The sequence below is a fragment of the Rhinichthys klamathensis genome, unplaced genomic scaffold (genome assembly GCF_029890125.1).
Source record: "Rhinichthys klamathensis goyatoka isolate OS25496 unplaced genomic scaffold, OSU_Roscu_1.1 h1tg000341l_1, whole genome shotgun sequence".
NCBI lineage: Eukaryota > Metazoa > Chordata > Actinopteri > Cypriniformes > Leuciscidae > Rhinichthys > Rhinichthys klamathensis.
Genome location: NW_026606855.1, coordinates 279,103 through 304,842, shown reverse-complemented (window position 1 = coordinate 304,842; position 25,740 = coordinate 279,103). Strand labels below are relative to the sequence as shown.

General features: G+C 41.1%; 2 long non-coding RNA genes across 2 annotated transcripts; both read right to left on the bottom strand.

The window, feature by feature from the left end:
- Nucleotides 1–6,686: 6,686 nt before the first annotated feature.
- On the bottom strand, nucleotides 6,687–15,178 carry LOC130106466 (uncharacterized). Its single transcript, XR_008809721.1, has 5 exons — nucleotides 15,109–15,178; nucleotides 14,953–15,008; nucleotides 14,405–14,474; nucleotides 13,927–14,002; nucleotides 6,687–7,184 (listed from the first exon to the last, which is right to left on the bottom strand). It is a non-coding gene; the product is annotated as an uncharacterized LOC130106466 (long non-coding RNA).
- Nucleotides 15,179–22,366: 7,188 nt separating this feature from the next.
- On the bottom strand, nucleotides 22,367–23,326 carry LOC130106417 (uncharacterized). Its single transcript, XR_008809714.1, has 3 exons — nucleotides 23,216–23,326; nucleotides 22,996–23,085; nucleotides 22,367–22,524 (listed from the first exon to the last, which is right to left on the bottom strand). It is a non-coding gene; the product is annotated as an uncharacterized LOC130106417 (long non-coding RNA).
- Nucleotides 23,327–25,740: the final 2,414 nt, after the last annotated feature.

Below are 25,740 nucleotides of genomic sequence, written 5' to 3'. Positions count from 1 at the left end.
TTTGTGTTGCTAACATGACATTGGATGTAATTTGAATGAATAAAACACCTGTGTGTGTCTGTGAGCAATAAAACAGCTGTTCTACTTTATTTACTTGATCTCTGTCTAAACTTGTTCCTGCAAAATCAAATGCAATGTTCATTTACTTATTGCCAATCCTTTTATATTAATATTTAATATGCAGTGTGAATATCCTCATTTCAGTGACCCCCATTTTGGCTTAAAATGACTGGACTATATAGGCGAACTAGGCAATTGCCTAGTGCGGCACTTTTGTAAGGCCGGGAAAATGTGTGCCAACCGGGAATGAACAATTCACAAAATAGGCTATATGATTTGAGTGATGGGAAGTTCGGATCATTTTACTGACTCTCTTTCGTTCATTTGTCACGTCCCAGATAGCAATAAATCTGGGCCGAGTCTGGCTTACATTAGGCACTTCTGGCTTAATTCTTCTGGCACTGTTTTTTTCACACTCTTGTGTCAAACAGTACTAGGCTAAGCTCTGGCTGGAGTCTGGCTAACCAAAAGAAACAAAAATCAAATTGTATCTGTTTGGCTGAGCCCTGGCTTGAGTTCGGTCTGCCAGAATAAGAAAATATTTGGCTGAGATCTGGTTGGGTTTTGGTTGGCTAAAGAGTAAATAAAAGATCTCTGGCATGAACGTGGCATACGCAATGAAAGGATCGTTCATGAATCACCCATCAGGGACTACTGCAGGATGTCTAAACTACCAAAATTATCTGGTTGCGAATATAAAAAGAGGAGACTATTGAAGGAGAAAGCACACCAACAACAGAGGGGTCGTGGTTAAAATATATTGATCCAGGGAGTAGGCTATTTGCGCGCTTTTGAAAAGTAAGTTCAACTTTATTTGCTCTTTAGTCGTTGTTTAAGATGTTGAACCTGCTGATGATATAATGTGCTTGCGGACATTTCATTTGTGTGTTTTACGCACATGAGAAAGTGGTGTAAAGAGGTTTGCAATGGTAATTTGAGGAGCTGAAATGTGATTATTTGGAAAAGTCCTGTCATGACTGGTTAAAGAAAAATGCCAGCAGGCATTGGCCTCCTGCATAAACTTTGATATTGTTGACACTCGCGTTGCACACTATTTGCGTTATATGTTGGCCTATGGCTTATTGATTTTTGTGTGTTGTTGCTGGTATACATTGCAAATAGAGGGGCGGCACAATTGTTTTTCGCCTAGAGCGGCAGAAGTATGCCGGTCCTGCGTATTTGGTTTGCGACGACTCCCAGTCTGTGTTTTCTGCCGCCATGGCTGTTTTGTATTCCCTTGTGACTTTAAGTAAAAGTTCCACCTCGTCGTCTGTCCATGAAAAGAAATCTCTGGTGTTGGTGAATGGTCACTTGATCCGCGTTTTCAGTCGTTTTAATGTGGAGTGGACTGAGATCAATTCTAATACGCAGCTAAAACGCTGGTGTGGACGGAGATCGTATTCCTTTTAATTCTCCTTTTCTAAACTAAAACGCAGTAGTGTGGATGGGGCCTAAATAAACTGTTTTAAAGATTGACGTTTATTGTAATTATTCAAATTAGTTTCATTTCTTGTCTAAACTGCGTCTGGCCATTATTTTCTGACAGCCACGTGGGGAGATTGGGCAGGAATTTATATGACGTCCACCTGTGAATGCAGACACGATGGCTGGATTGCGTTTACATTACACTGAGATCCTATCACAATGCGTCCTCGACTACCTCCGAACCTGGACACGCTGATCGGATAACATTCCGGATAACATCAGAAGCGTGTTTACACTTGACTTTTCAATGTGTATGTGGACAACATCCGGATACAGGTCGCATGTTATGCCAAGTGTAAACGCAGCAGTGTTGCCAGATCGCGCGAGACAAATAAGCAACCAGGCCCGTGAAAACAAGCCCAAAACAAGCGACTTTTTCTCATAGACAGTAAAAGAGCTTTTTCTACAGAGCCCCCCTAGGTTCCGGGAAGAGAAAAATAAATACAACTGTGTGCACGGTTTTACAATCCGTGGGGATATAGTTTTAAACTGTCGGTACAGATTGTCAATTTACATCCATGTGGACAGATTGGTAAACTGTGTGCAGTTGTGTAAAACTGTGCACACGGTACAGTTTATTTTTCTTCAGTAATAAAGCTTGGCTGTCCATCTAGTGAAAAATGTTGATACTGCACCCAAATAAAATCTCACTGAAAGCTCATTTTTTTTGAGATATCAACCTAAAATTTGGAACACAACTTCTTCAAATTTTTGGCTTACATTTTCTTGCAGTTTTAGAGTAAAACATATTTTGTAATATATATATATATATTATATAAAATATAAATAATTCTATTTTTACATTGTTCATTTTCATAAACTCAAACTTGTATAACTTTTTTTCTGTTTCACTTTCATAATTTCATAATACTTCACTTCAACAATAATATGGCAAATGTCTTCTTTAAAACAAGACCAACCATAAGTCTAGGGTATTCCAAAGCATTCTTGAATTACAACCATTTAAGTTTGGATAGTGATTTTCATGTCTATCTATGCGAAAAAAGGGGGAGTGACAGTTAAAGGGTTAAACAATATTAAACTATAATATCTATATCTATAATATCTAAAATATAATTAATATATAAAAACTCTCCTACAGTCCAGACACCATCAGTCGCGACTCGCACGTATTTTCATTTAAACGTCACTCACTGACGTTTCCCTAACCAGAAAAAAAAACGATTGCCTATGGCGTTATTCCCCTGTCAAATGTCGAGAGCGCATTATTGTAGCGCGAAAGTACATTAATCTAATGCGCGAGCGTGAATCTCAATGCTCGCGCGCGGAATATCATGTGCCGAGCACGAATCTCTCTGCTCGCGCGCGGGAACTGGGCGCGCTCTCTCAGATACACGCTGTTCTTGTAAGAATTTTCTCTGGGCTCGCTCAGAGAATATGCCTGCAATTAAAACGTGTTCAGTGCAATCGCGAATCTCTCCTCTTCGCTTAAAGTAAGCGTGTATGTGCTTAGACTGTGTCCCGTGCATTCGCGCATGCCTAATTACTCTTCTCTTCGATTTCTTTCTCTTTGCTATAATTGCTGTCAAAACGGCAACAACCAATCAGAAATTGCTAGAAATTGCTATTCCATATGTTATGTAGGTTTTGTTTCCCCCTTTTTTCTGCTGTTCTGTAAAGCACTTTGGCCAGCCAGTGGCTGTTGTAAAAATGAGCTATATAAATTAAATTAACTTTAACTTGTGAATGTCATTGGTTGTTTTTGGTCATAATCCTTGTCTTTGTGTTCCCATTGTCTCTTGTCTAGCTTTGTTTCCCTGTACCATTGTTGGTGATTCTATGTTTAGTCCAAGTTTATGTTCATGTTAATTTCATATTGTCACTTCAACCCAAATCGGTTTATTGGAATAAACTATACTTGGGTTCAATTCAACTCGACTTCAGTGAACTACATTACACATATTATAGACATGATTCATGGGTCTTTTTTTATATTTTTGTCTTAATTTTAAAATCTGAAAGTTCTTGTTTTTCTTCATATAGGCCTATTATATAGGCTACCTTGTTATATAAAAAAAACATTAAGAAAGGTTTTAATAATTATTAAAACCTTTCTTAATGATTTTTTATTGAATAAAACGTTTTTCATTATCTTAGAAAAACATTAAGAGAACGTTTATATAATGGGAGAATTGAACGTTTGAATAACGTTCTTATAACCAAGCAAGAACGTTAATACAACGTTATATAAAGGGAGAATTGAACGTTCAAACGTTATTATAACCAGGAAATAACGTTAATACAACCAACGTTTATATAACGGGAGAATTGAACGTTCTTATAACCAAGAAATAACGTTAATACAACGTCTAAAAAACTGGACGTTTTGAAATTCCCTAGAACATTCAGAAATAACGTTTTTATAACTTAATGGGAACGTTATGAAAACGTTCTTATAACCTAAAATTGTTAGCTGGGGAAGAGGAGAGATTCGCGATTGCACTGAACACGTTTTAAGTGCAGGCATATTCTCTGAGCCAGCCCACTCAGCCCAGAGAGAGAATTCTTACAAGAGAAGTGTATCTGAGAACGCGCGCCCAGTTCTCGTGCTCGAGTAGAGAGATTCTCGCTCCGCACATCATATTCCGCGCGCGAGCAGAGAGATTCACGCTCGCGCATTAAATTAATGTACTTTCGCGCTACAATAATGCGCTCTCGACATTTGACAGGGGAATAACGCCATAGCCATAATTGCCCTGCTCTGCCTCTTATTGGCAAGTACTCGTTGCAGTGGCGGATCTAGAAAATGTTACATGGGGGGGGGGCAAAGGGGTGGCAAGAGGTCTTGGCAGGGTGGCAGGGGTAGATGGTACATGGGAATCCCTATATGTGAATTGCTTTAACAAAACAAACACAAAAACACTTTTAATCATTATTAAATGATTAGCGTTATTGTTTAATCATGCCCTTACACACTACAAAGGTTTTTAGGAATGATTTAACAAATCCCTCTGAAAATATCTTCAGAATACTGCTAAGTGTATAACTGGAAAGTTTGGTGTACATAGGTGCTACACAGGCTGAGATGTTTGTACTGGAGAATGACAAAAAACTCATTTTGAGAAAACAGCATTTAAAGATTTGTAATGTAAAAATTCATACTTTTTTTAGTGGAAACAACTATTTACAGACACAATATCTTATCAAATCATTAGCAACAACAATACAAACCACCTAAATCACAGCATTTTTGGCCTTCAACTGAACAGAAAAACAGTCAAAAACGCATATCTAAATGTCAGAGCACGTCACGTGATGCTGAACGAATCACGTTGTCAGAAATTGACATCAGCCAATGAGATTTCGGTTTTAGAGTTAAATGCCCATTGTACTTTCACGATTGGTTGCTGATTAAAAGGAAATGACCACATTTGGATACGACAACAATGTACAGGAGAGATAGAGAGAGAGCTTTCCAACGGAGATGTATGTGATGACATTGACATGCAGCGATCGCGGAGCAGCATGTTAATTTAGACAACTTTTGTTGAATTTAGGAGAAATCTACTGACGCAAATAGACAAAGTGTAGTAAAATAAAGTCCTAAATGTGTTTTTTTGAATTTTTTTCACCACAAGTCTGAAAGAAGACATGTTATTGAAGACAAATAGCCCAAAATCTTAAAATTAACCAGTGAAAAAACCCCCGATGTTTTTGTGTCTCGCATTAAGCTGTTCTTGTCTTTACTAAAATCAAAATTAGGCTAATCAAAGGGAAGAGTGCTCTTACAAATCACGAGGGAGCGAATTGACCGCTGATTTTGGCTAACGTAATAGACGCGCTGTTTTTGCTGATGCTGAATCGTCTTTAGTATACAATACATTCATTACAAATGTAACTTTAAGTTAAACGTGTGTCTTTAAACTACACCTGGGGAAACTCACTTCACCTTCAGAGGCTCTGGGGAAGCTCACTCTCTCCAGTCGGGTTGCAGGGCCACCTTACCGCAGCAGACTCGCTGTGTGTGTGTGAGCCGCCAACGCCGCCCGCTCTGCACGTTTGAATCAGGGACGCAGGGGGGAGGGGCTAATAATATATTTAAAATTAAAAATTAAATTGTTCACTTTTGGTAAATGTATTGTTTAGTTCACTGTTTTGAGAAGCTTGTGGACATAGTGGCAGGTTGTTTTTACAAGTACAGTTTTTGGATCATCAAAGTTAGGGGGGCAGCTGGGGGGGCAAGGCTCTAGAGTGGGGGGGCACCTGCCCCCCTTGCCCCCCTGTAGATCCGCCCCTGACTCGTTGCCTTCTGGGTCAGAGCCAATTAGAAGCAGGGTGTGGGTGGGAAGAAACTCGACTGTCTCCTGTGTGTATGGGGAAAGGGGAGGGACAGAGGGAACAGCCCTTACGAAAATTAACCATGGTTTTACTATAGTAAAACTGTAGTTAACTATGACTGTAGTAACCGTGGTATTTTGGTGCGAACCATGGTTTTTAAAAACCATGGTTTTGATACCATGGTTTTACTACAGTTATATTGTAGTAATACTACAGTAAAACCATAGTAACCATGACTGTAGTAACCATGGTTTTTTTTTTAAAACCATGGTTTTGATACCATGGTTTTACTACAGTTATATTGTAGTAATACTACAGTAAAACCACAGTAACCATGACTGTAGTAACTGGTATTTTTAAAAACCATGGTTTTGATACCATGGTTTTACTACAGTTATATTGTAGTAATACTACAGTAAAACCATAGTAACCATGACTGTAGTAACCATGGTTTTTTTTTTAAAACCATGGTTTTGATACCATGGTTTTACTACAGTTATGTTGTAGTAATACTACAGTAAAACCATAGTAACCATGACTGTAGTAACCATGGTTTTTGGAGTTTTTTTAAAAACCATGGATCATGTACAATAAATTGGTTGTATTGCCACAGTGTAGCCAATGTTTTACTAAATTATCTTGAATTACATTTAAGCCGTTTAGTTGCAAAAGACATCTACAAAATAACAACAGAAAGAAGTTACCATATGATACAGACTTTATTACAGAAATTACATCTGAAAGAAAATATAAACTTGCATTTGTTCTCACATGTGACAAAAACTAAAAAGTTGTAAAAAAAAATATTGGTGATAAAGTGGTGCTGTGCAATGGTTAAATTAAGTTGCTAATTTACAAATAAAGAAATAGTAATTTGTTCCAGTGTAATAATGATGTATATACAAAAATGACATTGTACAAATAAACATGACTTAGAGCACCTTTAAATACACAGCATCTACCTCCTCTAAAATGTCTGTAATCCGTGAACACGTGTCCAACACAAGCATGTTTGCAATTTATACTGTACATACATTAACAGGATTACAGCAATATTACTTGACAAGAACAATAAATACTATAAATTCAGAAGAAATGAGCCGTTCTTTTAAGAATGTTTTAAATGATATCCACTCACAAGAGATGAAGACATGGAGTCTCCTCATGGGGGATGAATAATGCACACTTTAAATTCTAGGTGAAAAAGGTTTTGTTGAAAAACATGTGATGCCGCATCCATGCCAGTAGGTGTCATTGTGAAGTCTGTCATATGGCCAGTAGGTTACAGTCCAGCTTTGGTTTGGTTCTGTCTCGACCTTCAGCCCAAATGGACGCAGGAGCTAAAATGAGAAGAATACACACCACATTAACACACAAGCTGGAATACTCAACTGCTATTGGTCAGTTGCACTATCGAGTAGCCATGTAATAATGTCCAAGTGTAATAATGTCCATTCAGCCAGTGTTTTCATAAATAACTCATACAGTATTAGGGCTCCAAAAGCCAAGCAGAAATAATGTACATTATATGATCAGCTGAGTGTATTCTCCTTTACTTATACATACTAAAAAAAAATGGTGCTAAACAGCACTAAAAGTGGTTCATTGGCTCGTAATCTTCAGAACACAACACAGTTTAAGATATTTTAGATTTAGTCTGAGAGCTTTCTGTCCCTCCATTGGAAATGTATGTACGGTATACTGTCCTTGTCCAGAAAGGAAATAAAGACATCATCAAAGTAGTCCATGTGACATCAGTGGGTTAGTTAGAATGTTTTGAAGCATCGAAAATACATTTTGGTCTAAAAATAACAAAAACTAGGACTTTATTCAGCATTGTATTGTCTTCCGGTTCTGTTGTGGATCCGCGTTCAGTGCCGCTGCTGACGTAAGACGCTGCTGACGTGTGTCTGGTGTGTGTGTGTATTCGGGTTCTGTTGTGGATCCGCGTTCAGTGGCGCTGCTGACGTAAGACGCTGCTGACGTGTGTCTGGTGTGTGTGTGTGTGTGTGTATTCGGGTTCTGTTGTGGATCCGCGTTCAGTGCCGCTGCTGACGTAAGACGCTGCTGACGTGTGTCTGGTGTGTGTGTGTGTGTGTGTATTCCGGTTCTGTTGTGGATCCGCGTTCAGTGCCGCCGCTGACGTAAGACGCTGCTGACGTGTGTCTGGTGTGTGTGTGTGTGTGTGTATTCTGGTTCTGTTGTGGATCCGCGTTCAGTGCCGCCGCTGACGTAAGACGCTGCTGACGTGTGTCTGGTGTGTGTGTGTGTGTGTGTGTATTCTGGTTCTGTTGTGGATCCGCGTTCAGTGGCGCTGCTGACGTAAGACGCTGCTGACGTGTGTCTGGTGTGTGTGTGTGTGTGTGTATTCTGGTTCTGTTGTGGATCCGCGTTCAGTGCCGCCGCTGACGTAAGACGCTGCTGACGTGTGTCTGGTGTGTGTGTGTGTGTGTGTGTATTCAGGTTCTGTTGTGGATCCGCGTTCAGTGGCGCTGCTGACGTAAGACGCTGCTGACGTGTGCCTGGTGTGTGTGTGTGTGTGTGTGTATTCGGGTTCTGTTGTGGATCCGCGTTCAGTGCCGCCGCTGACGTAAGACGCTGCTGACGTGTGTCTGGTGTGTGTGTGTGTGTGTGTGTGTATTCTGGTTCTGTTGTGGATCCGCGTTCAGTGCCGCCGCTGACGTAAGACGCTGCTGACGTGTGTCTGGTGTGTGTGTGTGTGTGTGTATTCGGGTTCTGTTGTGGATCCGCGTTCAGTGCCGCCGCTGACGTAAGACGCTGCTGACGTGTGCCTGGTGTGTGTGTGTGTGTGTGTATTCGGGTTCTGTTGTGGATCCGCGTTCAGTGCCGCCGCTGACGTAAGACGCTGCTGACGTGTGTCTGGTGTGTGTGTGTGTGTATTCGGGTTCTGTTGTGGATCCGCGTTCAGTGCCGCCGCTGACGTAAGACGCTGCTGACGTGTGTCTGGTGTGTGTGTGTGTGTGTGTATTCGGGTTCTGTTGTGGATCCGCGTTCAGTGCCGCTGCTGACGTAAGACGCTGCTGACGTGTGTCTGGTGTGTGTGTGTGTGTGTGTATTCGGGTTCTGTTGTGGATCCGCGTTCAGTGCCGCCGCTGACGTAAGACGCTGCTGACGTGTGTCTGGTGTGTGTGTGTGTGTGTGTGTGTGTGTGTGTATTCCGGTTCTGTTGTGGATCCGCGTTCAGTGCCGCCGCTGACGTAAGACGCTGCTGACGTGTGTCTGGTGTGTGTGTGTGTGTGTGTATTCGGGTTCTGTTGTGGATCCGCGTTCAGTGGCGCTGCTGACGTAAGACGCTGCTGACGTGTGTCTGGTGTGTGTGTGTGTGTGTGTGTATTCAGGTTCTGTTGTGGATCCGCGTTCAGTGCCGCCGCTGACGTAAGACGCTGCTGACGTGTGTCTGGTGTGTGTGTGTGTGTGTGTGTGTGTGTATTCGGGTTCTGTTGTGGATCCGCGTTCAGTGGCGCTGCTGACGTAAGACGCTGCTGACGTGTGTCTGGTGTGTGTGTGTGTGTGTGTGTGTGTGTGTGTGTGTGTATTCAGGTTCTGTTGTGGATCCGCGTTCAGTGCCGCCGCTGACGTAAGACGCTGCTGACGTGTGTCTGGTGTGTGTGTGTGTGTGTGTGTGTGTATTCAGGTTCTGTTGTGGATCCGCGTTCAGTGGCGCTGCTGACGTAAGACGCTGCTGACGTGTGTCTGGTGTGTGTGTGTGTGTGTGTATTCCGGTTCTGTTGTGGATCCGCGTTCAGTGGCGCTGCTGACGTAAGACGCTGCTGACGTGTGCCTGGTGTGTGTGTGTGTGTGTGTATTCGGGTTCTGTTGTGGATCCGCGTTCAGTGCCGCCGCTGACGTAAGACGCTGCTGACGTGTGTCTGGTGTGTGTGTGTGTGTGTGTGTGTGTGTGTGTATTCAGGTTCTGTTGTGGATCCGCGTTCAGTGCCGCAGCTGACGTAAGACGCTGCTGACGTGTGTCTGGTGTGTGTGTGTGTGTGTGTGTGTGTATTCAGGTTCTGTTGTGGATCCGCGTTCAGTGGCGCTGCTGACGTAAGACGCTGCTGACGTGTGTCTGGTGTGTGTGTGTGTGTGTGTGTGTGTGTATTCCGGTTCTGTTGTGGATCCGCGTTCAGTGCCGCCGCTGACGTAAGACGCTGCTGACGTGTGCCTGGTGTGTGTGTGTGTGTGTGTGTGTGTATTCGGGTTCTGTTGTGGATCCGCGTTCAGTGCCGCCGCTGACGTAAGACGCTGCTGACGTGTGTCTGGTGTGTGTGTGTGTGTGTGTGTGTGTGTATTCGGGTTCTGTTGTGGATCCGCGTTCAGTGGCGCTGCTGACGTAAGACGCTGCTGACGTGTGTCTGGTGTGTGTGTATTCTGGTTCTGTTGTGGATCCGCGTTCAGTGGCGCTGCTGACGTAAGACGCTGCTGACGTGTGTCTGGTGTGTGTGTGTGTGTGTGTATTCTGGTTCTGTTGTGGATCCGCGTTCAGTGCCGCTGCTGACGTAAGACGCTGCTGATGTGTGTCTGGTGTGTGTGTGTGTGTATTCGGGTTCTGTTGTGGATCCGCGTTCAGTGCCGCCGCTGACGTAAGACGCTGCTGATGTGTGTCTGGTGTGTGTGTGTGTGTGTGTATTCGGGTTCTGTTGTGGATCCGCGTTCAGTGGCGCTGCTGACGTAAGACGCTGCTGACGTGTGTCTGGTGTGTGTGTGTGTGTGTGTATTCAGGTTCTGTTGTGGATCCGCGTTCAGTGGCGCTGCTGACGTAAGACGCTGCTGACGTGTGTCTGGTGTGTGTGTGTGTGTGTGTGTATTCAGGTTCTGTTGTGGATCCGCGTTCAGTGGCGCTGCTGACGTAAGACGCTGCTGACGTGTGTCTGGTGTGTGTGTGTGTGTGTGTGTATTCAGGTTCTGTTGTGGATCCGCGTTCAGTGGCGCTGCTGACGTAAGACGCTGCTGACGTGTGTCTGGTGTGTGTGTGTGTGTGTGTGTATTCAGGTTCTGTTGTGGATCCGCGTTCAGTGGCGCTGCTGACGTAAGACGCTGCTGACGTGTGTCTGGTGTGTGTGTGTGTGTGTGTGTATTCTGGTTCTGTTGTGGATCCGCGTTCAGTGGCGCTGCTGACGTAAGACGCTGCTGACGTGTGTCTGGTGTGTGTGTGTGTGTGTGTGTATTCTGGTTCTGTTGTGGATCCGCGTTCAGTGGCGCTGCTGACGTAAGACGCTGCTGACGTGTGTCTGGTGTGTGTGTGTGTGTGTGTGTATTCTGGTTCTGTTGTGGATCCGCGTTCAGTGGCGCTGCTGACGTAAGACGCTGCTGACGTGTGTCTGGTGTGTGTGTGTGTGTGTGTGTATTCAGGTTCTGTTGTGGATCCGCGTTCAGTGGCGCTGCTGACGTAAGACGCTGCTGACGTGTGTCTGGTGTGTGTGTGTGTGTGTGTGTATTCAGGTTCTGTTGTGGATCCGCGTTCAGTGGCGCTGCTGACGTAAGACGCTGCTGACGTGTGTCTGGTGTGTGTGTGTGTGTGTGTGTATTCTGGTTCTGTTGTGGATCCGCGTTCAGTGGCGCTGCTGACGTAAGACGCTGCTGACGTGTGTCTGGTGTGTGTGTGTGTGTGTGTGTATTCTGGTTCTGTTGTGGATCCGCGTTCAGTGGCGCTGCTGACGTAAGACGCTGCTGACGTGTGTCTGGTGTGTGTGTGTGTGTGTGTGTATTCAGGTTCTGTTGTGGATCCGCGTTCAGTGGCGCTGCTGACGTAAGACGCTGCTGACGTGTGTCTGGTGTGTGTGTGTGTGTGTGTGTATTCAGGTTCTGTTGTGGATCCGCGTTCAGTGGCGCTGCTGACGTAAGACGCTGCTGACGTGTGTCTGGTGTGTGTGTGTGTGTGTGTGTATTCTGGTTCTGTTGTGGATCCGCGTTCAGTGGCGCTGCTGACGTAAGACGCTGCTGACGTGTGTCTGGTGCGCCCGAGCTTTTACAGTCTGAGGGAGACGCACGCTGGAAACAAAACAATCTTCGCAAACATGTCTAAGGATTTACACACAGAGGAAGACTTGCATTTTTGGTCCGGCCACCACGTATCAGCGCACATAAGGTACACACTGTGCAGTAATTTGCGAACGTTTTGTAGAGAAATAAAAACAGGTCGCACCACAACCATTATTTGCACTCGCACAGATGCTCCCAAATATATTTTTAGGTCGCACAGATTAAATTTCAGGAGCATATGCGACCAAACTGGTCGCAATTTCGAGCCCTGCCAGGGCCCGTTTAATGTTTAACTGTACGTTCACACAGCCACCGACTTGAGCGTCAAACAATCTCTTCAAAGAAGCTCACGGTGACACCGGTCAAATCGGTGTCACCGTGAGCAAATGAATTGCATTCCGGCTTTAAAACGAGTGTTCGTAAATATTTCAAATAAATGTTGCGCTCATGCGGTCCCTATAAGCAAACAAAGTCATGTCATAAATGATAGGAAACCCAGCAACGGCGATTATTAGCTTCTCTTCCATTTTCTCGGAACTAATGTTTTGGTAGGAACTAAAGTTTATATCGTATGTTTCTCCGGAATCAGCCAGCGCGAAGGACGTCTATATTCTGATTGGTTGCTGGCGTTTTGCCGCCAGTGTTGGGGAGTAGTTAACTACAAGTAGCGACGCTACTAACTTAACTACATTTTTCAGTAGCTTGGCAGTAGCTCAGTTGCTTTTTAAACAGTGTAGCTTTTCCAGTAGCTAACTACTTTTTGCAGCAAGTAGCGGTGTAGCGCGAGCAAAAGCTACATTGCGTGTTGTTGAGCCTGCGCGAAGCAAGCAAGGATATTCTTCTTCTTGTTAGATTACAAACTAATGTTTTTGCCATTACCGCCACCTGTTGTTTAATCACGCATCTTGCGGCTAACGGTTCACTGACGTACAGAAGACCTCAAGCAAAAATTTAAGGACGCACATACAGGTGATTAATGGCCACTTTAAATGTATTAATTTTCCTGCTTTGTTGCTCTCTATGTTACATCAAATTTTTATTTCTGATTTAATTACATTGAACCGCCATGATCTGTCCACCAGTTTGGTAATGAACATAAAAGACCACTAAAGTTTGCGCCATCGTGTTTGTCAGTTGAACAAAAAATGTAATCTTAGTTTTTTTTTATCGCACGACAAAGGCTTTGATCTAATTAAATTGGTGTATAGATTTGTTGTGACTGGTTTCAGAACTGTGAACAAGCAGCTTGTGATTCAGGTTCTTCTTTCACAGTAAATTCTGCTAATTCTGCGAGCTCGCTGCGTGTGAGCGAGTTTAACGTGCATTGTCAGTGCCACATGTGAGCGGTTGTTCAATGTATTTTCTTGCCAAAATGCAACCATCTCACAATCGGTATTTTTGACATGCAATTTACGTTGTTCTTGCATATTTTGTTCTTGCAATGTTGTATTTGTTGCAATTTTGCACTTTTGACACAGTCTGAGATATTTGAGTGTTGTGTGTAATAAAACAATAAAAATCATAATTGTATTGCATTGTTTTAAACACTAAATATTTTACTTAAAACATTCCTCAGACACTTATTCAGTTATTTATAATATATGTTGTTCAAAAAAAGCAAAAGTGGTTTCAATGTAGCTAGCTACTTTTTGATCGTAACTTGTAGTGTAGCTAACTACTTTTCCAAAAGGGTAGCTTGACTGTAGTTTAACTACTTTAACTTACGAGTAGCTTGTAGCTTGTCAAACTACAGTTTCAAAGTAGCTTCCCCAACACTGCTTGCCACTGAACCGCGTCACAGCTCATTACCATAAAGTTGAGCTTCTTTCAACTTTCTGATTGACGCTCAACACGCTCAAAACGCGACGCCGATGGATTTAACGCTCCTTGCAGCTGAGAAAAGCCAGCTTCCATTGAAAATGAATGACTTCCGGCCGCTTTGGAAGCTCAAGTCGGCGGCGGTGTGAACGTACAGTAACACCGGGTTTCGATACCCATCTCTACATATGGGTGAGTTCATATGGATGAAGGCCTGTTGTGTTCTGTCTCTTGATTTGTGATAGTGGCAGCTATTGTGAAACTCACCTTCTTCATCTACTGAGTGTGGATGGCATCAAGATCTTGTCCTGAAGAATCACAGGGCCAAACGATTATATCTCATCTGGTAACAAAAGCATAGCCATAACTTTAAGATCCCCTGAATTAAAGAATTTCAGTATTTATCAGTAAAAAATACATAAAAATAAATAAATACCTTTGAGTTGGACAGTATGTTGTCTGTCTCATTGGCCAACATAATTAAAAACACGCCTAGAGAAATCAAATAAAATATACCAATGACCATGATATCCTGTTATCATAATAGTTAAATTAATTATTATAACTATGACCATTATAACATTTGCCACGGATTATTTGGCTGATTATTTAGCCTACAGGCTTCTCAAGGACAGTCTCACTGAAAAAAAAAAAAGTAAAGTGTGAGACTTCATTCAAAAGCATATATCCTACAGACCCCCAACTTTTGAACAGTAGTGCACTGTATGTTTAAAGTTTTGCTTACTAGTCGAGTTCATAGCCGTGGAGATTTTCTTGGACAGGGTGCAGCAGGCCATCAGCATGATGATGATCTTCTAGAACATAACATGCAATGTGTCACAGAGCCAACAATGTTACATAGGATTTACAATAGAACATAGGGTTTATTACAAGTAAGCAAGCTAGAGCAGAGATGAAATGCAGAAATGAGAAATAATATATATATATATATATACATATTTATATACATCTCAAGGTAATATATATTGTGAAATAAATCATCTGGAATTATTATCATGATTTACAGTAATTTCCCCTTTGTTGTGGAGGGTTTTTTCTGTCCCGCCTGAAATCCCTTTTTTTTTTTAATTATCAGTATTTGTAAGTGACGTCACTGATTAACAGTAACCGTTACAGTGAACTATTTTAGGTTAAATAGCTTACTTCTAATCACCCATTGACAAATTACCAGCAAAACAAAACTATCAAAAACTGTTATCAACACAAAGATGTGGTTAAAACCCCAAACTTATGTAACGTTAAAACAAGATTTCCAGTGTAACGTTAACTTACCTCTTCTGAAAACAGTTGAGATGCTAACGGACTTTTTCGAAGACACAAACCCATTTCTATAAAGTAAATATTCAACAGAGCGTATTAATTACACGTAAGAAGGGTGTCAGGAACGTTTGTATCTATTATTAGTGTGATTTTGTTAACTAAACTTACCTGAAAGCAGCGAAAACAACAGCGAGAGAAGTTACTTTTGCTGTGTGTCAGTTCAGTTGATGACGTTTCCTCGTTTCCATCTGATCGCGCGCACGCTCCTGTCTTTGAATGCGACTCGAATGTTTACGCGCACGCGCATTAAAACCAGAACACTTCAAAGGCACGCAGCATTTAAATAAACATCTAGAATTATAACATTTTAAATCATGATTTTAAAACTCATTGTGTAGTTCTATGACCCAATCACTTCTATATTTTTTATACCATCACTTTGCTTTTGCTTTTATTTTTATTATATATAGGCCTAATTTCTCCCATTCTTTATACGAGCAACCATAGCTCCGGATAGATAAATTTTTCTGTCGCAGTTTTTTTTTCTTTTTCTCTGTGTTATAAGTGTTGTAACACTTATAACGGGACACACATGTCAAGTGCTGAGAATTCAGTAGGCAAAAAAATTATATTTAATGATAAATAGTTATGACATTTTGGGTGTATGAAAAATAATTAATAGATGACCAGATAAACTCATTAGTAGACAAATTTATTTATATATATATTATTTTATTTATTCAATTTCGTTTATATATATATATATATATATATATATATATATATATATATATATATATATATATATATATATATATATATATATATATATATAAATGAAGCATGGGTATGCATAAGACATTATTTTTATATATATATATATATATATATATATATATATATATATATATATATATATATATATATATATATATATAATCAGTATATATTGTGACACTGGACCACAATTTATATATATAACTATTATAATAAGATTATTTATGACATTAAGATTATTGTAGTAAGAGTAATAAATAGCTAAATCTGTAATAAATATATACTGTAGTAAAACTATTCTTCATTTTGTAGTTGGTTCTGCTGCAAATGCTGTGGTAAAACCATGGTTAATTTTTGCATTTACTCTGGTTTTACTACAAAACTATATTAATCATGGTTACTGTAGTAAAAACCATGGTTATTTTCGTAGTTACTATGGTTTTACTACAAAAACCATGGTTCATTTTATGGTTACTATGGTTTTACTACAAAAACCATGGTTCATTTTATGGTTACTATGGTTTTACTACAAAAACCATGGTTAAACCAAGGTTATTGTAGTAAAACCATGGTTCGTTTGTAGTTACTATGGTTTTACTGCAAAAACCATAGTTAAACTATGGTTCATTTTGTAGTTACTATGGTTTTACTACAAAAACCATAGTTAAACCATGGTTACTACAAAAAAACCATGGTTACTACATAAAAACCATGGTTAATTTTCGTAAGGGAGGCAAGACAAACTCCTAGTCTAAATAACATATAGAAAATATCTGCTTGACAACGATCTGGGAACAAGCCCAAATAAGCAACTACACTTTAGAAACAAGCCCCAAAAAACCGTGACCGTCATTGTGGACACAAGCCTGCAGTAGGGACTGTTTACCTCAATCAATTTTATATTAGTGTATATTATAAATTATTTTTCCATGCACATCATTATTATAATGATTATAATAATTATAATAATGATTATTATGTCAACAGAACCGAACAGAACATGGAACCACATGCAAAATAATCAAATTGTTTATCGAGGTGATGTTTTCTCTCACAGGTTCAGAAGCTGAAGACGTAGAGATCCTGTCTAAGGTGGGGCTGAATGGCGTCCCGTGTGACGCACCTGTGGCAGATCTCATCGCAGCGAAATACACCTGTCAGAGACCCGCCGGCCACGGAGCCGTTCGAGAGTTTGCCGAGTACATTCTGATGCTGAAGAAAAAGAGCTCGTCACACGTGAACCAGGATCGCATTGACAGCGCCAATTTTTAAAGCCTATTCCATTTTCTATTCTAAACAATCAGTTTGTGTTGCTGTTATAACATGACATTGGATGTAATTTGAATGAATAAAACACCTGAGTGTGTATTTACTTGATCCTTCTAAATCAAATGCAATGTTCATTTAGTTATTGCCAATTCTGTCAGGTGTGGTGGTGGTGAAAGGAGCAAGGACTCAAGTGCAGAGTTGATGGGTTTTTAATAATAATAAAATAAAACAAAACAGACAACAAAGACTACCCTGAGGGGGAAAACAAGACAGACTTGAACGACTTTTACTTTGACTTTCAAAGAAGCCATGTGCTCACACAAAACGAGACATGAACATGCAGCCTATGAAAACACTCATAAGCCACGTGTTCACACAAAACATGACAACATGAAAGCACACAGCAAGTGGAAACACATGCTGCGTGCTACACAGCACAAGACAAAACATGACATGAAACAAGGCACACAGACAAGACAAAACATGACATGAAACAAGGCACAGACAAGACAAAAAAGAGTGTCAGGGCTCTGTCACAAAACCAAGAAATAGACTCTTTTTTTTTGCCTATTCTTTTGCGTCCAAGTCACGTGACTTTCAAGATTCCGGCCGTGAGAACAAAAAACATGGCGGACATTTCTCAAATTTTTTGTGAAAAAATCAATATTTAGAGTTAGTTTCTGCCTAAAAATAAGTTTTGATTACATTTCTAGCGAAAAATATATATATCTTATTTTCATAATATTCACTCAGTGAATCTACATAAGCACTCACTTGCTCGTTGTAGCGAAGATTTTTCAGATCTCGCCAGAAAAATGTGAAACTGATTCGTTTTGGTTGCTATGGACCAGGGCTGCAACAACGAATCGATAAAATTCGATTATTAAAACAGTTGGCAACGAATTTCATTATCGATTCGTTGTGTTGCGCAATTATTAGGTTGCGCCAGTCAATAATACGCAGAGATGTTTGAGTATAAATAAAAAAAAGTTGAGTTGAGTGGGGAGCGGAGCAGATCTATGAGGCGCCGGACTGGACAAAAGCGAAGCGAACTCTGCGAGCGCGCGAGAGAGACCGAAGGCCTTTCTCAATCTGTGTTCTTGTCTGTACTTGTGTCCTTGTGTTCTTGTGAAACGTCATCTTTTGTGGCCCAAGTACTGTCCCAATACACAAGTTTGCATTTTGGCAAGAACGGTTAAAAATCCCGGATGTGTTCTTGACACGCCCATTTTACCGAGGATGCATCGGTTGGTAACTTGTGTGAACTTGACGGCAGAAATATCCCAGTATTCAATTTGGCATTCGAGGAAGGAGATGCAGGTCAAGACAGTAATTCGTTTTTCTACAATTACGTACGCTATTTCATCACTAAATTAGGGTTCTCAAGTTTTATCAAAAGCTTGGAGTGAGATTACATGCGGTTATGGGAGGAGCCCCAGTGGAGCCCCGCCCCCCAATTTTACCCATTGTTCATAATAAACCAGCACAAATTCAAATTATAACAATTGGTAAATCTGATAAATGACAGAGCAATTCATCACATCAAATATACTCTTTAATGTTATATTTCAAAATTACATAAATATAACAAATTGCTCCAAACAGTTTGAAAAAACATATCTTTTAGCATTTTTCCCTGACATTTTTGAAAAATACAAATGCAATGGCAATGATTAATGTATGTTTTGACAGGATATAAAATATTACCAAGAGCATTAGCTCTCTGCTTTAATACATGTAGGCTAGCCTTAATGTAACTAGAAAGACTAATAGGCCTACAGTATAATATATCATTTAAAATAAAAATGCTAACATTTCCCTTAGCCAAAGCTTCTGGCCTGGTTGCAACGTAGTTGTAGAGTTTTTGACTGCATCAATAATAATGTATACGATGGGCTATACATAAAATGTTCTATCCTAAAAATGTTAGACGAGCTTTCTTCCAACTTACCTTCTCCATCACGACCTATGATCACGACGTGTGTTCGCGCGATGTTGATTACCTAGTGTAGGCTACGGTGGCCGAGAATGTGTGTGCGTGTGTTCGCGCGGTGTCGCAGTGGCCGAGAATGTTCAGTCAACTTCCATATGTTCGCGCATCTATGTTGCCTAGTAACGAACGCAATCTGGCCGAGATACGGACGCGCTGGCGGCAGGAAACTTCACTTTGTGTGCCTGCGCCTCGTATACAACGTTATATAAAGCTTGCAGGACAACTTTGGCATTGCCTTTTCAGTGTGAGAATTACATGGTGTGGCGTGGGAGCGTGTGAACTGGCTGAATTGCGTGTGTCTCACGGCCAATGCGTGAGACTTGAGAACCCCGCTAAATTCACTTCTGAGAACATTTGATGCGAGAAATCAACTGTGTAGATTTCAAATATTGGCATTTTTACGAAAATTTATGGCGAATCGAAAATGTGCTCAAACGTTTTCGGGAGTGAGAATCTCCATAAGTGCCTGCGGGTGTTAAGTTAGCTAGCGAGCCAACCGGCCAGTTTGCTCACAGACTCGTGTTACCCCACGGTCAAGAGACCATTGCAGCCTGGCAGTTATCGTCAATAATTCTCGTTATGTTTGGGTATTGCAGACGGCGTCTGTGCGGGGGAATTATTGCGCAATACCAGCAAGAACACATCGTCTCAAACTGTCAGCAGCGTTCTGTGTGCTCTCGTTACCTTGTGAGTTCATTCTTCCAAGAACAACTAGCAAGAGCGTTCTCCCCAAGAACACAAGTCCGTTCTTTGCATTCTTGGTTTTGAGAAGTGTGTCCGAGATCACGCGAGAGAGACCGAGTGTGTCCGAGATCGCGCGAGAGAGACCGAGTGTGTCCGAGATCGCGCAAGAGAGACCGAGTGTGTCCGAGATCGCGCGAGAGAGACCGAGTGTGTCCGAGATCGCGCGAGAGAGACCGAGTGTGTCCGAGATCGCGCGAGAGAGACCGAGTGTGTCCGAGATCGCGCGAGAGAGACCGAGTGTGTCCGAGATCGCGCGAGAGAGACCGAGTGTGTCCGAGATCGCGCGAGAGAGACCGAGTGTGTCCGAGATCGCGTGAGAGAGACCGAGTGTGTCCGAGATCGCGCGAGAGAGACCGAGTGTGTCCGAGATCGCGCGAGAGAGACCTAGTATGTCCGAGATCGCGCGAGAGAGACCAGAGCCCGTCTAACGGAGAGCCTTGGCACTTCCTATTAGCCCCATTGTGTATCATCTTGTTTGCAGTTCCATTAGAATTCCACTGGAGGTGATCACGGGCGAGTGCAGAATGAATGGGAGTCTATGGAGCTAAACGGCTAAATGTATCTCTTTCTCCTGCTTGTCGTTGAATCAAAATAGATTTTATTGTTGATTCCGCAAGTTCAATATAGATGATAGGCCAAAAGTCGAATGAACGAGTACTTATGTCCTTTCGATTTCTAACAGGTTAGGCCGTTGTTGGCCGGAACACGCTAGCATTTGGCTATTATGTGACGTCATCAAATTTTTGAACGGATTTTTAGAACAGATAAGTGAACTTAAAAATGCAATTTTCAGCTGAGTGTATTATCTTAGCCCTCCCTTTTCAATGTAACTTTCAAATTACATCCTGAGAAAAGTGGATTTCTGGGGGTGAAACCCCATAGACTCCCATTCATTCTGCACTCGCCTGCGAGCGCCCCCGCATGGACAGAGACGTGTTACTGCAGCCAGTCCAGTAACCGGAAGTAACCAGACAGTGCCAATTCTCTTCAATTAGACATAGGCTGCGTTCCAAACCGCATACTAGAGTAGGTACTTAATTTCAACGAGTACTTACTTAACGAGCGCTAAAAGAGTAGGTACTTTATAGCCAAATCTCGTTGAGTATGAATGCGATCCGGACATCATCCGCCATGTTGACGTTATCATGTGACCTATGACGCGTTATCACAAGCGCAACAACTTAAAAGATGAACGACACGGGGGTGGGGGAGGGACCAAGATGGCCGAGTAGGTAGACATTGACAAAATTTTGGGACAGAAGATATTTTGCAAGCTGTACTACTACAATAGAGAAATAAACCTTTTAAATAAAATAAAATCTCTGAAGAGGAAGACTTAGAGAATACTTCCTCAACTGATGAGGAACTGGGAGAGTAGTTATTAGGGAGATGATGTGTATGATGACTCTAAGAAGATGTTTTCACAGTGTGTTGAACCCAACCGTCCGTGCTGTTTCCATATTTTTATATAGTGCTGTGTGTTAGGAATTATATTTCCTTAACAAAACTGCCGTGGCAAAAAAAGGTTGGGAAACACGTACTGCTCTAAATTGTAATGTATACTCATGCATTTTCTGTAAAGCTGATTTGAAATGATTGTGATCAGCGATATGCAAATACATTTAAATTGAATTATATTGGTTGGGGCAGAGGCTGGGGACTAATGGGCTAAAATAATGTTTTTTTTACAGTTTCATTGGAATTTGCAGTACATGCTCTAAACACAAAGAAATCTTACAACAGCAGTAAAATAGCCTCAGGCTTCACATACAAGTTATTACAGCACGGACGTTTGGGTTCAACACACTGTGAAGACATCTTCTTAGAGTCATCATACACATCATCTCCCTAATAACTACTCTCCCAGTTCCTCATCAGTTGAGGAAGTATTCTCTAAGTCTTCCTCCTCAGAGAAGTCATCTAAGGACAATGTTTGCAGTCCAAGAATACTTTTGTATGTTGTGCGTGCTGTAGCCAGTTGTGCTTCAACTTCACACAATCTTCTCTTCAGCACACAGAGTAGTCCATCACGTCCTTTCTCCATTAAGCGCTCTGTACTGCCTGAGAATGTGACATTAAAATATAAAGAAATGAGCCAATGGTTACCAGAGAAGCAAATTGAAGAAAAAGACTAACTATTTATTGTCCTTACATTTCCCATTGGTGTCTTCAGTGAGCTGAAAGGTAAACTCTTCAATCAGTCCAGCAAACACTCCTCATGTACTCCATATGCTGCTTGACTTCGCGAACCACAATAACTTCTTCTTCTTTCAGTCTAGCCAGCAGCATTACCTTGTCAAACACATTTTTTTTCCGCTCCATATGACCTGCAATATATTACATCACCATGACCTGCAATATTACATCAAAGTGTTATCTTACAACCTCCTATAAAAATATTGGGACAGAAGATAGTTTGGATGCTGTACTACTACAATAAAGAAATAAACCCTGACAGGATGAGCCAGCGCTTCGCGAAGGGGTTCGATCACATCCATTTACAAATGACTGCATTCTTTTTTTTTTTTTTTGCATATTGCTCAGTGTCTTAACATTTTTTTTACATCAGATTCCATATTTACATCAAGATTTGTGCATCAAACAATTTGTATTCAGTGCATTTCAGAGGAAGGACTCACATTCCCATGGCCAGGAGTAGTTGTCCACAGCCAGGAGTTCATTGGGAGGAGGCAGTTTTTCAACTTCCCCCACAGTAGCATTGTGGTCATTGATGGCAACTTCCAAGGCTTTCTTCTCAACAGCAATCTTTCTTCTCAGTTGATGCCTTCGCTTATTCCCACCTACAATGAGAAACACAAAATGAGTGTGCATTCACACGATGACTACACAAAAGCACCATACAAAATAAGACTTCACAATATGCATGTACTGTTTACGTTATGATTATTGTGACAGATGTTGTGTGATCATTTTTGCATCACAAGTTTCATTATCATTTGAAAAATTGTGAAAAAACTTGGGAATTTTTTTTTAGGAATCTATTTAAAACAATCATATTTTTTTGGAAATAGAGGACAAAATTGGTAGGTAAGGACATCTCTGGAAATATTTGGATATTGCACTATTATGATTTTGACAGTTTTTCAGTATGCTGCCCTGACTTGTAGTAAACCTACTTAAAAAGATGTTTTTAAAAAATAAATAAATGGCTATTTATAATGGCTTTGCTATTTTTACCATGTATAAATCAGTAGTGAATTCATTTTTTTCCACAAATCTGCATTACTACTAGTGGCCTTTTCTGCTCTCACCAGACTGACGATACAGCTGAAATGTTCGCTGTTTGATGCCCAAATATAGCCCCTCGATGGTCCTCTACAGGTCATTTTGGATTGTTTCTCCTTTGGACGACAACAAACAAATTAATTAATGCCCATTTCAGTTTACAACCAGCCTTTTTTCAGATGCCCTGTACAAGAGCAGAGCCAATGATTCTTTAAAATATGCCATCAAATAATGTTTTCAAAGTACCTGAGGTCCACTGCTGAACATCAGACACCCACTGCTGGACTGTGTCTTGCTGTAGAGATAACTCAGCAGTGAGTTTCTCCAGGTCCTTTGTTGCCTCTGCAATCCTTTGTACAGTCTGTCCGAAATAAATATCTGTGTTAACAAAGGCTGAGACACAATTTAAAAACAAAAATGTTATTATGCATATTTGCCTAGTTAGTACCTTGATGTATCTTTTGGCCAGTGTCTGGTCAAGGTTTTCTGCCTTTCGCTTGTTCCAGCCACTTGCCTGGATTGTTAGCATGTCTGTGCGAACTTAACACACAAAGTATGTGCAGTAATTTAGGTTCACAGTGAGGACCAAAGGTCCGATACTACATGGATCATTCTCTAGTATTGTCACATAATTCTGGAAATAATCATACACTTAATTAATGTGTCAGAAGTAAAATTATTATAAAGAGAATCCTGATCGGTGTAAAAGTGCTGACTAGACAGTTGTTTTCTAAGGGAGCACCCATGCATGGAACTCTGAAATGCAAAGGCCGAGCATCAGTGTTCAAACCCCTTGGTCTCAATTTGGACACAACTATACATGAAAAATGCTTACCAGCTTTTGACATGTACTTGGAACATATGGCTGCTCGGGAGAGGAAGCTGTTAACCTGTTCAAGCTCCTCCCCGATTGTTGTTCCAGCTCCTTCTTGATTGCGTCCCCCCCATTTTAACTGTAACACATTTACATGAATGTTATCATTTAGAAGAATTTAAAGGGGTCATATAATGCCATTTTTGTACAAGCTAATATGATTCTTTAGGGTCTAAATTAAAAGTTTGTAATATACTTTAATTAAAAATTCTCATTAGTATTGTAAGAAAACACTTATTTTACCTGGTCAAAAACAGCTCTGTTTTCAGCACGCCGTTTCAGTGCATATGACTTTAAATGATCATGAGCTTTGCTCACCCCGCCTCTCTGTTCTGTGCGTACACCGTTTGTAACTCAATAACACAATAACCATAACGCGTTTTTCAGTATAAACGTGGGATTATGAATTATATTGAGAACGTCATACATAGAAAACATGCCGTAATGTACCCTGAGTGTAAACCTTAGACGCATTCATTGTGAAGCGTGCAGCTAGCGATTTGCAAAGATATAATATATTAATATAAAGTTTAATAAAACGTTACACTCACTTCCGTTCTTCTGGAGATTCAGAAGGAACACAAATATCTGGTACCGATCCTTTTTTCATGAGCAGCTTCTTAGCAAAACCAGCTTTATACTGACCCTCGTTTATAAGCAGTCTGGTGAGAAATGATTCGCGCAAACATGAGAGCATTGACGTTGCTCGTGGGGAATATTCCCTTCGAAAACAAACTCAGCCACTGCGTCTTCAGCGGTTCGGATTTAGGAACATTAAAATGACTGCTGTGTTCGTTATTACACCCAAGAACAGAATACCACAATCGCTTAGACGCCATTCTGCTCATAGACAGACAGTGCTCCAGCATATCAACAATGAGCATGCCGCACAGACTATGATTGACAGCTCCTTCATGAGCGAGGGCGGGTCTGTGTTGAAATGCTCCTGTCAATCAACAATCGTGGGAGGGGCTTCCGACCGTGTGACGTCACAGGCCCGAACGGCTCGATTTGAGGCAGGGGAAAACATATAAGACATACATATAACAAAACATACATGTAAAAACATACATATAACATATAAACCACTGGATGGATTTTTTATCATTATATGATGGTTGTGTACAGACACTGCCAACACACATTTCAGTACAATCAACTTGAAAAAGTGCATGTACCATTATATGACCCCTTTAATACAACAAGTAGGGGCAGAGGATAGACAATCATAATGTGTGGTACAAATGGTAAGAAATACATTGTCATGATTACCTCACACATCCATGAATGCGCTTTTGCGTGCATGATGGAGAGAAATGGGCGCATGTTCAGCAAGTCCTCCAACTCTGGACAGTGGTCCACAACTTTCTGCAGATATGGCCAATATTTGCAGACCACATCAGAGCAAAAAAACTGGACGGTCTGTGAAGCTAGCTGTTTCTGGAGATATAATGGGTATGCAAATATTTCTCCACGGAACATATTCAGTCCCTTCAGCAAAACCCCATGATGGCAGACAGCAACTTCAACACCTTCCTCGTCTAGTTTGCTTGCAGACTTGTTGGCGGACTCTCGTGCTGCGGTCCACTGACCAGCACCACATCTCCCTTTCCCTGGATTCTTTAACAGATGAGGGCAAATACAGAAATTTACAGTTACATTTGACAAAATAAGCTGTAAATCATGGTATTATGGCATTTGATGCAGTAATGCCACTCTATTACTTAAACCAAATTTTAAACCAAAAGTTTTAAATAAAAAATAAAAAAAAAAAAAAAAACTGGCAAGCATTCATAAATTTTTAAAATGTGGTGTTACACATGAAGAAATATAAATGTAGCTTACATGTCCAGTTGTTCCATGCATGTAATCAACAAAGATGGACACCTCAGCATCA